Source organism: Palaemon carinicauda, chromosome 1, assembly GCF_036898095.1.
Source record: "Palaemon carinicauda isolate YSFRI2023 chromosome 1, ASM3689809v2, whole genome shotgun sequence".
NCBI lineage: Eukaryota > Metazoa > Arthropoda > Malacostraca > Decapoda > Palaemonidae > Palaemon > Palaemon carinicauda.
The window spans coordinates 278,671,467-278,687,238 of record NC_090725.1 but is presented as its reverse complement, the minus strand read 5'-3'; the positions used below and the strand labels follow the sequence as shown (position 1 = coordinate 278,687,238).

The 15,772-nt window shown below is 40.6% G+C and overlaps 1 long non-coding RNA gene across 1 annotated transcript in view; it reads left to right on the top strand.

Annotated features, from left to right (window-relative positions):
* LOC137644882 (uncharacterized) overlaps positions 1 to 15,250 on the top strand; it is a 74,743-nt gene extending 59,493 nt beyond the window's left edge. The window contains exon 3 of the long non-coding RNA XR_011045226.1: positions 14,380 to 15,250. This is a non-coding gene — a long non-coding RNA (uncharacterized lncRNA). The remainder of the gene's footprint in view (positions 1 to 14,379) is intronic.
* Positions 15,251 to 15,772: the final 522 nt, after the last annotated feature.

Here is a 15,772-nt window from a genome sequence, read left to right as displayed (position 1 = left end):
TTTAGCAGAAGTCATTCAACAACTCCCTCAACCTTTTCTCTTACTGGGAGATATGAATGGTAGACATCCTTTATGGGGTGATGTTTTGGCCAACACAAGGGGCAATATTATCTCATCAATTGTGGAGAATGAGGATGTGGGACTCCTTAATACAGGAGAGCCCACGCACTTCCATGTTCAGACAGGTACTTTGTCATGCATTGACCTTTCAATTGCAAGCTCTAACTGCCTTCTTGATTTTGATTGGAGGACATTAGATGATTGGCATACTAGTGATCATGCACCAATCATTATAAACACCAACAAGGGTCCGCCTTTGCAAAGATCGCCACGTTGGAATCTAGACAAGGCAGACTGGGTTAAATTTTCTGAGCTCAGTGAAATCGAAGGGAGAGCAGAACAGTTTGAAAGTATTGATGATGCCATAGACCTACTGAATGGAACTCTTCATACAGCAGGAATCAATTCGATTCCCAAAACCACAGGACTATTCAAAAGACGACCAGTCCCGTGGTGGTCCTCAGAATTAACAGCCTTGCACAGAGCCACCAGAAAATCCCTGACTAGATTGCGTAGACGCCGTACTGATGAAAATTTGATATCATACAAAAAGTGTAGAGCACAGTTCCGTCGTGCCATGAAAGAAACTAGACGCCAATCTTGGGTGGCTTTTGTTTCCTCCATTAATAGTAGAACACCACCATCTTCTGTATGGAGGAAAATAAAAAAAATTGCAGGCAAATTTACCCCGAACCCACACCAGTGTTGAAAGTGAATGGTCAGTTTGTGACTGAAGGAAATGAAGTTAGTAATGCCCTGGCTGACCATTTTTCAAATGTATCGTGCAAGAGTGTAGCAGCTCCTGGTCACCAGTACAGGAGCATTGAAGAAAAGAAAATTTTAAATTTTGCAACAGGAAGGGAAGAATCGTATAATTCTCCTTTTACTGAAAGAGAACTTGATTCCGCACTCGCTACTTGCAACGATACAGCTCCTGGACCCGATGGAATTCCATATGCAATGGTTAAACATGTACATTTTAATACAAAGTTATTTATTTTAAGTATTATTAATAGAATATGGCATGATCATAGTTACCCAAGTGTTTGGGAACTAGCCATTATTTTAGCCTTTTTAAAACCTGGTAAGGACAAGTTTTTAGCAGCAAGCTATCGACCTATTGCATTGACTTCGTGTTTATGTAAAATCATGGAGAAGATGGTCAATGCAAGACTGATGTGGTACCTTGAAAAGAAGGGTATTTTATCACCGATTCAATGTGGATTCAGAAAAATGCACTCAACAACTGATGTGTTAATACGACTTGAGTCTTCTATTTGTGAAGCCTTTGCTTCCAGGCAGCACCATGTGACAGTATTTTTTGACCTTGAAAAGGCATATGATACCACATGGAGATATGGTATACTTAAAACCATTCATGAATTGGGATTGAGAGGAGAGCTGCCACTATTTATTCAGGCATTTCTTTCACGTAGAATTTTTCAAGTGAAAGTGGGGGAAGCTCTATCAGAGAGTAAGTGCCAGGAAGAAGGAGTTCCTCAGGGTAGTGTGCTGTGTGTAACCCTTTTTGCACTAGCAATTAATGGGATATCCTCAGCCATTCCCCAGGATGTTCTCTCAACATTATTTGTGGATGATCTCTCCATATCATTTGCTGGCACTAGAATGGCAATGGTTGAGAGAAAAATCCAACTGTCTATTGATAAAATTATCCAGTGGGCTGACATGAATGGATTTAAGTTCTCGACAAGTAAAACTACCATTGTCCATTTTTGTCGTATCCGGGGAGTACATCCAGACCCGGATGTATTCATTAAAGGTCAACGGATACCATGTGCAAGAGAAGCTAAATTTTTAGGTTTGATATTTGATTGTAGGCTTACATGGGTTTCTCACTTAAAAGCGTTAAAAGCTAAATGTGTTGAAGCTCTGAATATCTTAAAAGTATTGTCCCATACATCCCGGGGGGGCAGACCGCAATACTATTTTAAAATTATACAAGTCCTTGATTTTTTCCAAAATTAGTTATGGTTTTGAAATATATTCTTCAGCCACCCCAAGCCGGTTAAAAATATTAGACTCGATACATCATGCTGGTATTAGATTGTCTACTGGAGCTTTTAAAACCTCACCTATCCCAAGTCTCATTGTTGATGCTGGAGAGTTACCTCTAGACCTTTACCGAATGTCTTCAATTATTCGGTATTGGTTTAGATTGCAAAGACTCCCTAACTCTCTAGCCTTTCAGACTGCAAGCCTTGTAAGACACGCATCATACTTTGAGTTCCACCCAAAATCTCCTCAACCTTATGGCTTTCGAGTGAAACGATTATTAGATAGTCTGGATATAATTAGAAATAAGGTACTTCCATTCAAGGTATCATCAACGCCTCCATGGAAGTTACCAGAGATATCTTTTTGTAAATATTTTATTGGAGGTAAGAAGAATATGTCAGACCTAGAAGCCAGGTCTCTTTTTAATGAACATGTTAAAGAACATAGAGGATCAACTTTTATCTATACTGATGGCTCCAAATCTGATGCTGGCGTTGGATTTGGAGTACATAGTAATGGTTTTAACTGCAGAGGTGCACTTCCTCTGACCGCTTCCATATTTACTGCCGAACTGTATGGCATATTAACCGCTATTGAGAAAATAGCGTTGGAGAAGGAGGGTAATTTTACAATTTTTAGTGATGCAAGGAGTGTCCTTCAAGCTATAGAAGTTTTTAATTCTAATAACCCTCTAGTTTTAAAGATTTTAGAATGGCTTCTTATTATTGGACGGAGAGGTATAACAGTTCAATTTTGTTGGGTTCCAGCCAAGAAGGTATCCCATTCCCTGTAATGATTTCTTACCTGACATCAAGAAATTGGTTTGCAAAAAATGGCAAAAGCAATGGGATAGCCTAGATGGCAATAAAATGCGAGAGGTAACAAATGACATATCTCCTTGGAGGTATAATATGATGCCCCGAAAATGGGAGACGTCTCTTTGTCGTCTCCGTATTGGTCACACTCGGTTGACACACGAGTTTCTGCTGAAGGGCCAACACCAACCGTATTGTGACGACTGTTTAGTACCTCTAACAGTAAGGCATTTGTTGACCGAATGCCCCAATTATAACAACTTAAGGAATAGATATTTGCTCGAGGCTCGAGGTGAGGGTGGCAGGTTCATCCTTGCCAAGATTCTTGGAAATGATGTGTCCTACCATGCAAGTGGCATTTTTAGATTTATTTCAGAAGCAGGTCTTCTGAAAAATATTTAACTTTTATGACATTCAACTTTTATGATTTTAATTGAATACTCTTTTATTTTTTATTTTATTTTATTTTTTATTTTTGTATACATAAATTAAATGTTACCGGCGTCAATGACCTTAGATATCAGGATGCCTGAAAACTTTAAATCAATCAATCAGCCTAGACAACAAGATATACCAGTTCAAGGTGCTGTGTTTCAATCTCTCCACAGCACTGCAGGTGTCCACCAGAATGTTCACCCCGTTATCTTCATGGCCACACAGGAGCGGCATCCGTCTCCTTTTTCTGGGATGACTGGCTAATCTCGGAATCGATCCTTCTTCGACACCGAGACAAGCTTCTGGGACTTTGCCAAGATCTATGGATCATGGTAATTCTCGAGAAGTCTTCTCTGCTTCCATCTCAACAGCTGGGATATCTAGGTATGATATTAGACTTCAATCTCCAAGCCTTCCCATCAGATGACAGGATAGCAAGGCTGAGGAGAGTCGCAGAACCTTTCCTCAGACGAGGGGAGCTTGCAGCCCAATCTTGGTTACGCCTCCTAGGTCACCTTTCCTCCTCGGCCAGGCTAGTTCCAACGGCCGCCTCAGGATGAGATCCAGCATTGGCGGCCCAAGTCCCGGTGGAATCAAGACAACGATTCCCCGGACATTCTGGTCCCCTTGGGACCTGCGGAACGAATGGACCTGCAGTGGCAGTTGACCTACAGAAACCTTTGCAAGTGAATGAATCTTCTCGTCTTTCCCCTGCATTTGATGCTGTTCTCGGGCTCGTCAAAACAAGGGGGGGGGCACATTCTGAATCAGGCCTATGGTCAGAACCAGAAGGGTACCTCCACATCAATCTGCTAGGAATGAAGGCCGTATTCTGGCCCTTCACCACTTCCAACAGACCCTGGCGAGTCACTCCGTGAACGACAACTCCACGGTGGTGGTTTTTTTCAACAAGCAGGGAGGTACCTTTTCATAACAGCTTTCTCATCTTGCAGTAGAGATACTGAGATGAACTGAAGTCCACTCAATACCCTATCGGCTCGCTTCATTCCGGGCAAAGGAATGTGCTCTCCGACAGTCTGAGCAGGGCATCACAGATAGAGAGTACCGAGTGGTCTTCGACCCCCCCCCTGGTAGCCAACAAGTCCTGACCTTGTGGACCTGTTTGCGACAGCCTTGAATTTCAAGCTGCCGCTGTACTATTCCCAGTCCCAGACCCCAAGGCACTCTGGCAAGATGCCTTCCTACAACGGTGGGACAACATCGAAGTTTACGTTTTCCCACCGTTCTGTCTGTTGAGAAGGGGGCTCAACAAGACCAGACCCTCTTAACGAGAGAATGCCTTGATGAAGTCATTGGGCTTCAGCACGGCATATCATTCCCGTGCTGAAGGCTTGTGACGGGCAAGAGGGCTCTCGAACTGGGGAATTTCTTTTCCTCAGTTTGACTCTAAATTTCTCTCATTCTTTTTCTATTACCTCTTATTGCTTATTCCTCCTTCATAATTATCAGCTGTCTCCAACCTTGCTGTCAAAACTCTTTTACACATTTCACTGTCCAGGTTTTTTAGAGGGGACATTGTATCCATGATCGGTTTTTATTTCAAAATCAATTGTGGGAGCTGTGGTGGTCTTGCCAACTGCCCGAAAATGTTTGGACACCTAGGAGTGTCAGTATTCCCATACTGGCACGCGGAACTATCTCTTAGGAAATTTTGCCTTCGGATTCCAGGGGTTGGCTATTTTATAGAGATAGGACTCTCGGCATTCTGTCCGGTTTGCCTGCCACTATGATTAGAGTGGGGATGATTGTATTCTTGAAATGCTCTCAGTCCCATCAAGCGGGTTTGGCATACACTTGAGCCACTCTAATCATAGTGGTACCATCCCTTTGTGGTAGGGTAGGGAGTGGACATTTGGTAAGCAGCTTTCACAGGTGTCATTGGTGGAGAAATTAATTCCAGGAAAGGCTAACGGTGTCTTCTTTGGAATTTCAGACAGTCTTAATCTTTTCTCTCCCTTAAACTATATTTTTTTCCATTGTTTTTTTTTTCCATTGTTATTATGACCCCTTCCCTCCCCCTGAAAAAATAATTAATGAGTAAACTTAATATTCCCCGTACCCCTGGATCAAATGGCGAACCCCAGACACCGTTGACGACTTCTGCTTTTTTAAATAGGGAAAGCTCTGTTGACAACCTCGGCAATAAAAAGGATTCCTCCAACAATACTTCTTTGACCAGTGTTGTTAAAGACAATTTATCGGCACTGGTGGAAAATGATGCTTGTAATAACCGTAATACTTTACCCTCTGGTTCTGGCTCATTACCAGATCCAACAAAAAATCTGAAAATTCTCCACTTAAAAAACATACCAATTGGTTGTAGCTATGACATAATTCATGAAGCCTTCTGTAGATTTGGAGCAATCAAAGAAATTTTAATGGAGCTTAATGGTAGTAAAGGCTTTTGGGAAGCTTGGGTATCATTTTCAAGTTTTGAGATTGCTTTAGAAGCAAATAAAAATTTAGAGAGCATAAAAATTGACAATTGTTTGATTTCTGGGGCTTTATGTGATAAAGCACCAAGACACCTAGAGATATATAAACCAGAAGAATGGATGGAAAAAGAAATAGAGCATAGACTTCCAGAAGTAAGAACCCCCAAGCCCCCAACATGGATAATTGCATCTGGAAAGATAGATAATTATAACTATTATAAGATTAGTAAATTTATACAAAAAAAAGTTGGTTTAATTAAAAGTAAGGATATTAGTAGATACGGTAAGCAATCTGTTTTGATTAATGCAAAATCAGATACTCAAGCTCACATGCTTTGTGGCATGAAGATTGCAGAAATTGATCCTATTAAGGATATTAAACCACATATGAGCTTCAGCTATGGTAAAGGAGTAGTTTTTGATAAAGATCTATATGAATTCTCAGAACCAGAAATTCTGGACATGTGCCCTGCTAATGTTTGGAAAGTAAGTAAGATCCCTCAAACAAGCATGGTAGTTTTAACATTTGAAACCCCTGTTATACCAGATCATATAATTATTGAGAATGAAAGAGTACGTGTTCGAGAATATAAACCTAGGCCTTTACAATGCTTTAATTGTTTCAAGTACGGTCACCCTTCCCGGTACTGCAATAATACGAAGATCTGTATTAACTGTTCTTTGTTAGAGCATGGCCAATGCAACAGAGATACAACCTGTGCAAACTGTAAAGATAATCATAAACCAAATGATAAAAGATGTAGAGAATACAAGAATGAAGAAGCTGCAATCTTGAAAGCAAATGCTGAACATATAAGTGTAGGTTATGCAAAGCATTTACTCAATCGGCAACTTAATTTTGCTCGCGCGGTTAAGATGCCAACAAAAGATTATAATCCACTACCCCTTACTACCACAGGGGGACCAGTGGCAGCACCTGGCCCGTCAGGTGCATCTCCCTTAGTGGTAGTAGCCCAGCCATCTGGGTCAAGTGCTCAGGCTATAAAAGCCAGAGCACAAACCTCCAAAGAGGTCAATATGGTGTCCAACACACCAAAAGTATTGTCACCGATAGGAGCATCTCCCCTAGAGGTAGTAGCCCAGCCTTCTGGGTTAAGTGCTCGAACTGTTGAAGTTCTAGCACAATCCTCCAAGGAAGCCAATGTGGCTTCCACCACCTTAAATGTATTGTCTCAGGCAGAATCTCTACCTGATTTGATGGAGATTGGAAAACAAGATCTTCCAAAGAGGAAAAGGTCCCCATCATCCTCACCTTCATCTAAGTCAGGTAAGTGCCCTACTGCTCATGATACTAAGGTTGACTCTTATAAAGATCCTAGAAAGAAAGAAAAGAAGAGTGGTGGCCTAGTAAAGCCTTCCATCTCCAGGCCTTACATGGCTTCATCTGAAAAGTCCCAAAAGACAAATGAGACAAAGAAAAATAATAACAAAAGATAATGTCTATCATCCAGTGGAATTGCAGAGGTCTAAGTACTAGCATTGAGCAAATAAAAACTTTAACCAGGGACTCAGACACGAAGGTAATTTGCCTACAGGAAACCAAGATCAGTGACAAACCATTTAATCCCGGACTCAATTATCATTTTTGTAGATCCCCTCCTTTGCAAGCTGCAAGAGCTCAAGGTGGTACAGGTTTTATTATTCACAAATCTGTAAAATTTGAAACAATCCCACTCAATACACCACTACAGGCATGTGCAGTTAGAACTCATATCGGGAAAAAAATTACTTTATGCTCGCTATATATTGAACCATCCTTAGAACTTTTCCTCTTAGATCATGCTGGTAATCCAAGAAGGCTTAGACTTTCTGACCTCCAAGACTTGATCAATCAGCTTCCTGCCCCTTTTATTTTAATGGGTGATTTTAATGCAAAGCATACTTTATGGGGTGAAAATGTGTGCGATAGATGGGGTAATCTTGTTGAAGAATTAATCGACAACAATGATGTAATACTAATGAATGATGGTTCTCCAACTAGGTATGATGTAGTCCACAACTCTACATCAGCCATTGATTTGTCAATCTGTTCCTCATCCATTCGATTGGACTACCTTTGGTCAGTAAATGAACACCTACATGGCAGTGACCATTGGCCAATAATGTTAAATTATGTCCATAATCTTCCTTCTCAGTGTCCACCAAAATGGAAGATAGATGAGGCAGACTGGGCAGCTTATGAAAACTGTTCACACACTGATAAAGAATATGATGAATTTACATCTCCAGTGCATGCCTATCAACATCTTGAAAATATTATTGATGATAATGCTAGCAAGTTTATACCTAAAACATGCGGTTTACCTCATCGCTCTGTAGTTCCTTGGTGGAGTAAAGAATGTGCCAACGCAAGAAAAGTGACCCGAACTTGCTTCAGAAGATACTTGAGGACAAACTATTTAGCAGATAGAATAGCATATCTCAGAGCCTGTGCCAAACAAAAAAGAATTTTTAAAAAAGCAAAGAGAGCATCTTGGAAGAAATATATATCTAATATTAATACCAAAACTCCTTCAAAGGAAATATGGGACAAGATTAGAAAACTTCAAGGTAAATTTGTCCCTAAGCCTCTACCAATATTAAGGGAAAATAATAGATATATATCTGACCCCAAAGATGTAGCAGAGGTTCTTGCTAAGCACTTTGCTTATGTATCAAGTGCTGACAACTATTCCCCAGCATTTCAACAAATTAGAGCATCAACATCTGTTGTTCCTCCTGCTTCTTCAAATACTGAAGCTTTTAACCTGCCTTTTAGTATGGAGGAGATGCAAAATGCTATCTCCAGCTCTTCTTTAACTGCCCCAGGTGAGGATGGCATCCGGTATGAAATGATATCACATCTTCCAGTGGATACCAAGGAATTTTTATTAGAAACCTTTAATGGTCTATGGGCTTCCCATACATCTCCTGATTCCTGGCATACTTCAATTGTAATTCCAGGCCACAAGTCTGGTAAAGACCCAGAACTGCCATCTAGTTATAGGCCCATATCCTTGACCAGTTGCATATGCAAACTATTTGAGAGAATGATCAACAACAGACTTGTGTGGTATCTAGAATCAAAAAATCTTTTATCTAACAGACAGTTTGGTTTTAGGAAGAACCGAAGTACTCTAGACCCTTTGCTGATGTTATCAAGGGAAATTTCAAATGCTTTTTCTAACCAAAACCAGGTGGTGGGTGTCTTTTTTGACCTCGAAAAGGCATATGACACCACATGGAGGGGTGGTATTTTAAAGCAATTGGCCTCGTGGGGTATAGGAGGACATATGTTCTCTTTTATTGAAGAATTTTTATCAAACCGCTCCATTAAAGTGAGAGTAGGGTCAGAACTATCTTCATCCTACATGCAAGAAGAAGGTGTCCCCCAAGGCAGCGTATTGAGTGTGACCTTGTTTGCTGTTGCAATTAATAGTCTCATTAGTCACATACCTCCTGGCATACAAGGATCACTATTTGTCGATGACTTTGCAATTTATTGTAGTGGATCATCTGCACTACAAGCATGCCAAAATCTTCAAATTGCAATAAATGCTGCTTCCGCATGGGCAAATTCTCGCGGATTCATGTTTTCTCCTCAGAAGACCAAAGCCATTCGCTTTACTCGTACTCGTAAAAGGGAAGAGATCCCCACCCTTTTCTTAAATGATTGTATTTTGCCATATGAGGATAGTGTCAAGTTTCTTGGAGTCATTTTCGACAAGAAAATGACATTTGGTCCCCATATAAATGACCTATCTATCAGGGTTAAGAAGTCACTGAACATTCTGAAAGTGATATCGCATTTTGATTGGGGTGCTGATAGAACAACTTTGCTTAGAATTTATACATCTTTGTGTCTGAGCAAGTTAGACTATGCATGCCAAATATATGGGTCAGCTACAAAGACTTTACTTGGAAAACTTGATATTGTTCACAATGCTGGGCTTCGCATCTGCACAGGTGCTTACAGAACATCTCCCATTGACAGTCTCTATGTTGATTCTGGCATACCTCCCCTTTCCATTCGCAGAGAGGAGTTGAGTTTGAGGTTTTTAGCTAGGTCCCTTGCTGTGAGAAACAATCCTAACTGTAAATATGTTAGGGCGCCTTTAGATCGGGCTCCTAACAGATCTAGAGTGCCTAAGCCTTTGGAAGTACAGCTGAAAAATGATGCTAGAGAAGTAGGCTTGTTAACAGCACAGATAGCAGAGGTAGGATATCCCAAGTCTCCTCCTTGGTGTAATCCACCTGTTAAAGTATGTTTTACGGCAGGAGGGAAAAATATCTTACCTAGTAGGGTTATGAAAAGTGAGTTTTTAAATCATGCTGCTCAACATCATGGGAAACATGTTTTTACAGATGGCTCCAAATCGGCTGCAGGAGTTGGAAGTGCAGCTGTGGTGGGGGATATTGTTATTAGAAGGAAACTCCCATACTCTTGTTCAATTTTTACTGCTGAGCTGTACGCAATAATTCTCGCAGTCCAACATATTTTTAAAAATGGCAACCAAAATAGTTTTTATACAATTTTTACGGATTCCAATAGTGTTTTACTCTCATTAAAACAAATTATGCCAGGCCATCATCTAGTACAAGAGGTGCAGGACTGGTTAGTACTTCTGCAATCTAGGAAGAGTATCAGTGTTCACTTCTGTTGGGTCCCTGCCCATGTTGGGGTGGATGGGAATGAACAAGTAGATAAGGCAGCAAAGGAAGCTTCAGGGCTAAGTAATCCATCCCCCTTGAGTATTCCTTACAAAGATCTTAAAAGTGAGATTCATCTTTACTGTAAAAATAAGTGGCAAGCTCGATGGTCTGAACTGACCACCAATACAAAATTGAAACAAATCCACCCATTGGTGGATAAATGGTCATCTTGTAATTCTACAAGTAGAAGGGATACCATTATTTTAACTAGGCTGCGTATTGGCCATACACATGCAACGCACAATTATTTAATGAAGAGTGGGGAAGGGAGACAGGCCCCTCTTTGTAATACCTGTCAAGTGACAATGGATGTTAAACATATTTTAGTCGATTGTCCTGTTTTTAATCTCCAGAGGAGGACACATTTACTCCAGGACAAACCGTTAAGAGATATACTGGGGGAAAACTGTAATACCCTGAACTTGAGAAAATTTATACAAAGTATTGGGTTATATTACGAGCTATAATTGATTTTATTAATTTATTTATTTTACCCTTTTAATCCCTATTTATTTCACATCTAGATTTTATTGTATGAAAGTGTTACGTTTTGTATTAAAGGTTAAAATGATACTAAATGGTGTGAGTGTACAGATATGATTGAATGATTTTCGTTGTATAGCGCTGAATGGCCTTTGATGCCCCAGTGCTTGGCTTAATGCCTAAATCCCATATTCAATTCAATTCAACAAGACCAGACTATCGGTCAACCTGTCGATGACTGATAGCTCCTCTGCGGCATCATGCAGAGTGGTTCCAGAACTTCTGCATATCCTGACGGAACTCCTGAGATAGCTTCCCCCACGACACAAGCTACTCAAACAACCACACTGCAACATCTACCACAAGCCATAGCATCGCTTCGGCTTCACGCCTGGAGACCATCCAGCATCTCCTCACAGAGAGAGGCGTTCCGCAACAAGTTGCGGAGCGGATGTCTCGACACCTGCGAAAGTCATCCGCAGGGGTCTACCAGGCGAAGTGAAGAGTCTTCTGTGGTTGGTGTCGTGGGAGAGGTACCTCTCCCCTTGATGCCACTATTCTAGCAATAGTGGAGTTATTGTATATCGGCGGGAGGAAATGCGCCTTTCGCTCTCGACGGTGGAAGCCTATCGCTCAGCCTTAAGCCTGGCCTTCAGGCTGAAAGGAATAGACATTTCCTCCTCGCTGGATCTTTCTTCGCTCATACGAAACTACGAACTTACCTGCCCTCAGTCGGAAGTGAGACCTCCTCTATGGAACATGGTTCGGGCTCTTAGGGCTCTTAAGAGATCTCCCTGCGAACCATTACGCAAGGCTTCTGATCGTCACCTTTCTTGGAAGACGGTGCTCCTGCTCGCTCTGGCCTCGGCCAAGCGTGTCTGTGAACTTCATGGTCTCTCGTACGACGTCGCCCATTCAAGAGGATAGGTGGAGGTAACGTTCAGGTTCGTCCCTGAGTTGGTTACTAGACTCAAAATCTTAGAGTCCCGGACCTTCGGTTTGACTCCTTCAGGATTTTGAGTCTCCGTTCTGTAACAGATGACCCAGACCTTCTCCTACTATGCCCAGTAAGGAGTCGAAGGTGTTATCTTAAAGAACAGCTGCAGTTCGTCCTCACGTGCAAGCCCTGTTTAGGAGCACAGGGAGGACAGAGAGGAGGGTCATCAAGAAAGCCTTTTCAGCCTGGATTCAAAGGGTCATCCATCACGCCCTGAATCCAGACCCTCCTCCGTCACGTCGCCTTAGAGGACACGATGTCAGAGGCATCGCAACGTCCCTGGCCTTCAAGAGGAACTACTCGTGACGCAGGTGCTACAAGCCGGAGCCTGGAAGCGTCAAACGACCTTCACAGCCCACTACCTGCAGGACGTGACCCACAGGAGCCTCGATATGTTTTCTATCGGCCCTGTGGTGGCTACACAACAGCTGGTCTAACCTCAGGCTCCTTAATGGACAGGTAGCAGAAGGTTGAGGGCATTGTTACCCGGTTTTAGATTGCATGAATGAAAGAAGTATGTCTGGCCCTTACTTCTTTCTTCATCCTCCCCTCTCTTGGGGAAAGCAGCATCCTGGGTTCTCTGCATAGCTGACCTCAAACCTCTGCAGGTAAACCATGCTTCCTTGTGTTCCTAGTATTAAGTTAATATTGTCGCGTCCCCCATACCCTGACGAGGTGGTATTGGGAACGTCCTAGCCAAGAATTCCAACTAAAGGACTTCAGGTCGACTTCCTAGGACAAGTCACACTTCTTCCCTCCACACACAAGCTTATGTAGGCTGCACGTTTCTTGCGTAGCAAGAAATTTGCAAGGTGCAGGGACTCTTTTTCTCGAGTGCTGCTCACTCGGATTCTGAGTCCCTGGGTAAGCCAAGGCCAGTAAGGCTGGGGACTTTCCACCCTACCTAAGGGTAAGTCACTCTATGTAAATAGCGTGGTTTGTATTTCGGTTATGGAACAAATGACAAATTCGGAGATAATTTGTATTTTTCCTAACTATACAAACCTTAGCTATTTACACATATTTGCCCGCCAGCCCTGTCCCCCAAGACAAGTCCTACCTCTAGGTGAAGTGAAGCAGTTCACCGGTGTGTGAGGGGGGAGGGGTAGCTAGCTACCACTCCCCTACCCCCTTGCTAACTAGCGCGGGGGTAATTAACCCTCGTTAAAGTTCTAATGGCTCGTCATTTCAGCTATGCCGAAAGTAAACCCTATGTAAATAGCCAAGGTTTGTATGGTTAGGAAAAATACAAATTATCTCCGAATTTGTCATATCTCCAAATTTGTCATATTTATTCTTAGTAGAAAACACCTGGAAGTTCCAAAACAAATTAAAAGCAATAAGCTAAGCCACTGAAAAGTGGTCTTGTTAGCGAAGATATGACATACGGAAGATATTTTATGTTAACAATTGTGTGGATTACTGTACTGAAATTAGACTTTGCTGATCAAGAAATTAGGTAAATCTACACCAATATTCAATGTCTTAAAATTTAAATAAACTTAGCTCTAAGTAGGTCATATTAAAATAAATTATATAAAAAAGTAAAAAGTTTAAGATAAACATACTCTACAACAATTCTTGAAAATCAAGGTAAACATGCACCCAAAAACTTTTGAAAAATAAGACAACTGGTTAACTAAAACCCCGGGCAGCAACAAAACAGAGGATCATAATGACTATACAAAAGCAAACTCTCTTTTTATAATTGCCAAGCTTGTAGGCAAACAGGGATTTCCAGCAGAGGTCCAAAGACCAGTGGTAATTACCCTCTAATTAGTTCAATTATTAAAGTACTGTATTTAAAGGGTAATTGCCGCAACCAAACTCTAACAAAGACTGATGAGGTGAATTATTTTGTAAAAGTTAGAGTTTATGAATTAGAAGTGTTGAAAAAACTGATCAAATGTTTCAGGAAAGTAAGATTGCAGTTATGTACGAAACACTAGAAATCCCTGAAAGGCCTAGTTTTACTACCAGAAGTGCTTAGGAAAGCAGTTAGACAATTATGCTTTGTGCATCTTTAAGTATTTGCAAATTTCTGCTTATATAAATTAGGCAAGTGTAAAGTAATTAATTTGTGTTGTGAAAGTTATAAATCATATTAAGAATAATGAGGAGATTATAAAAGAAAGATTTTAACTAATGAGAGTAGAACATGTAAATCAGCAGTTACAGTTAAACAGGTTAAGTGAAACTTTTTGTTTAGTCAAAATTCAAAATCTTCAGTTTTGTATTTTACAATTTTGAGTTGCAATTTATTAAAGTTCAGTTTTCATTATCACAAAGTGACTGGCAATGTGAGTGTATTATTTTAGAAATGTTGTTGAGGAATGCTATGGCATTATTTCACTTCATATGCAATAGGTAAATACATGCTGAAAATCACTATTTTCTTTTACAGATGTTGGACTATAGTGCTTGTATGTGAAAAATCCTGCCACAGGTAACACATGCATCACAAGAAGGAAGTGAAATTCATCGTAAACTTGGATCCTTGATGGAAAGAAAAATGTTTTTAACCAAAGTTGACAGTTTAAGCTAATTTGACTGTTTATTTATAAAGTACCTTTGAAAGTTGCTGTAGATTATCTCATATGGGCTTGGCTTTCTTTGGGAAATAGGAGTCATTGTTTGTTCCTACATTTAAACAAACTTTTGTTCTTCAATACAAGTACTGTGTGTTTTTAGTGTAGCCGGAACTCACCAGTTAAAACTATAATGAGGTGTTGGTAGGTGGCAGGGAAGCCCTACTTCCTTTACCAGCACATTAAGTAACCTCTTTGTTTTCAGCTGCCAAATAGTACAGGTGTTATTCTGGTGTCCTTAATTGGCTGTTTTATTATTTTGCCTTACTTTTGATAATTTATATCTAAATCATTGTAGCTAGGGAGATTCAAGGAAGATATGATTTTCAGTTTTTTCTTGATAACTCTAGTTGAAGTGGCTACCGAGAGGGTACTTAGTCTTGCTTGGCGTATTGGCTCATCCATGTTAACCAATTTTATCTAACTTTCTATCTCTATGGGTTGTATCAGTCACTTTAGATATATTTTTGTACATATTTTTTTATCATTATTCTTAAGTACATTTCCAAGTACTGTACAATGAATCTTTATTCTTTTAATTCTTATCCTGTCTGGAGACAGCGAGCAAAATCTGCGGCCAGTACATCCTAGACTTTGCTAGTGTCATCTGCTGTATTGCAATATTCGTTGTCTGCATGCTAATATTCAAGACCTTACAGTTGTGTCCAGACAGAATGATAACTCAGAAACTTTGGTTTCTCAAATGAGGCCCTCATCTGAGCTTCTTATTACTGGATTTAAGAAGCCAATAATTTTGAAATGGGATGCCATTCATAGAGTAAGGGGAATGGCAGTGTATATTAGGACTGAGTACCCTGTTTCACGTAAGTCTTGGTATGAATGTGGATGTCATGAGATTCAGGTAATAAAAGTTTTGGGTAGATATAACAACTCTTATTTGTATTCAATCTACCGGAATCCAGACATGGATGATTCTATCTTTGATTGTCTTCTTACCATCATGGCTTAGATACAAGATGATAGAAAGGCCTTTTTGGATTTTTTAGTGATTTCAATGATCACCGTAGGGAGTTTTGTTCTGTTTCTTCTACTGATCGCTAAGGCTTAAGAGCTTTGGACTTTGCCTCTGAAACAGGCTGTGAGCAAATCATTAATAAAGTTACTCACAGGCCTAGCAACTACTCCCCTGGCATTATAACAAGTAAGGTTGGTTCTCCAGTTGGGAAATCTGATCATGCTTTAAGTTCA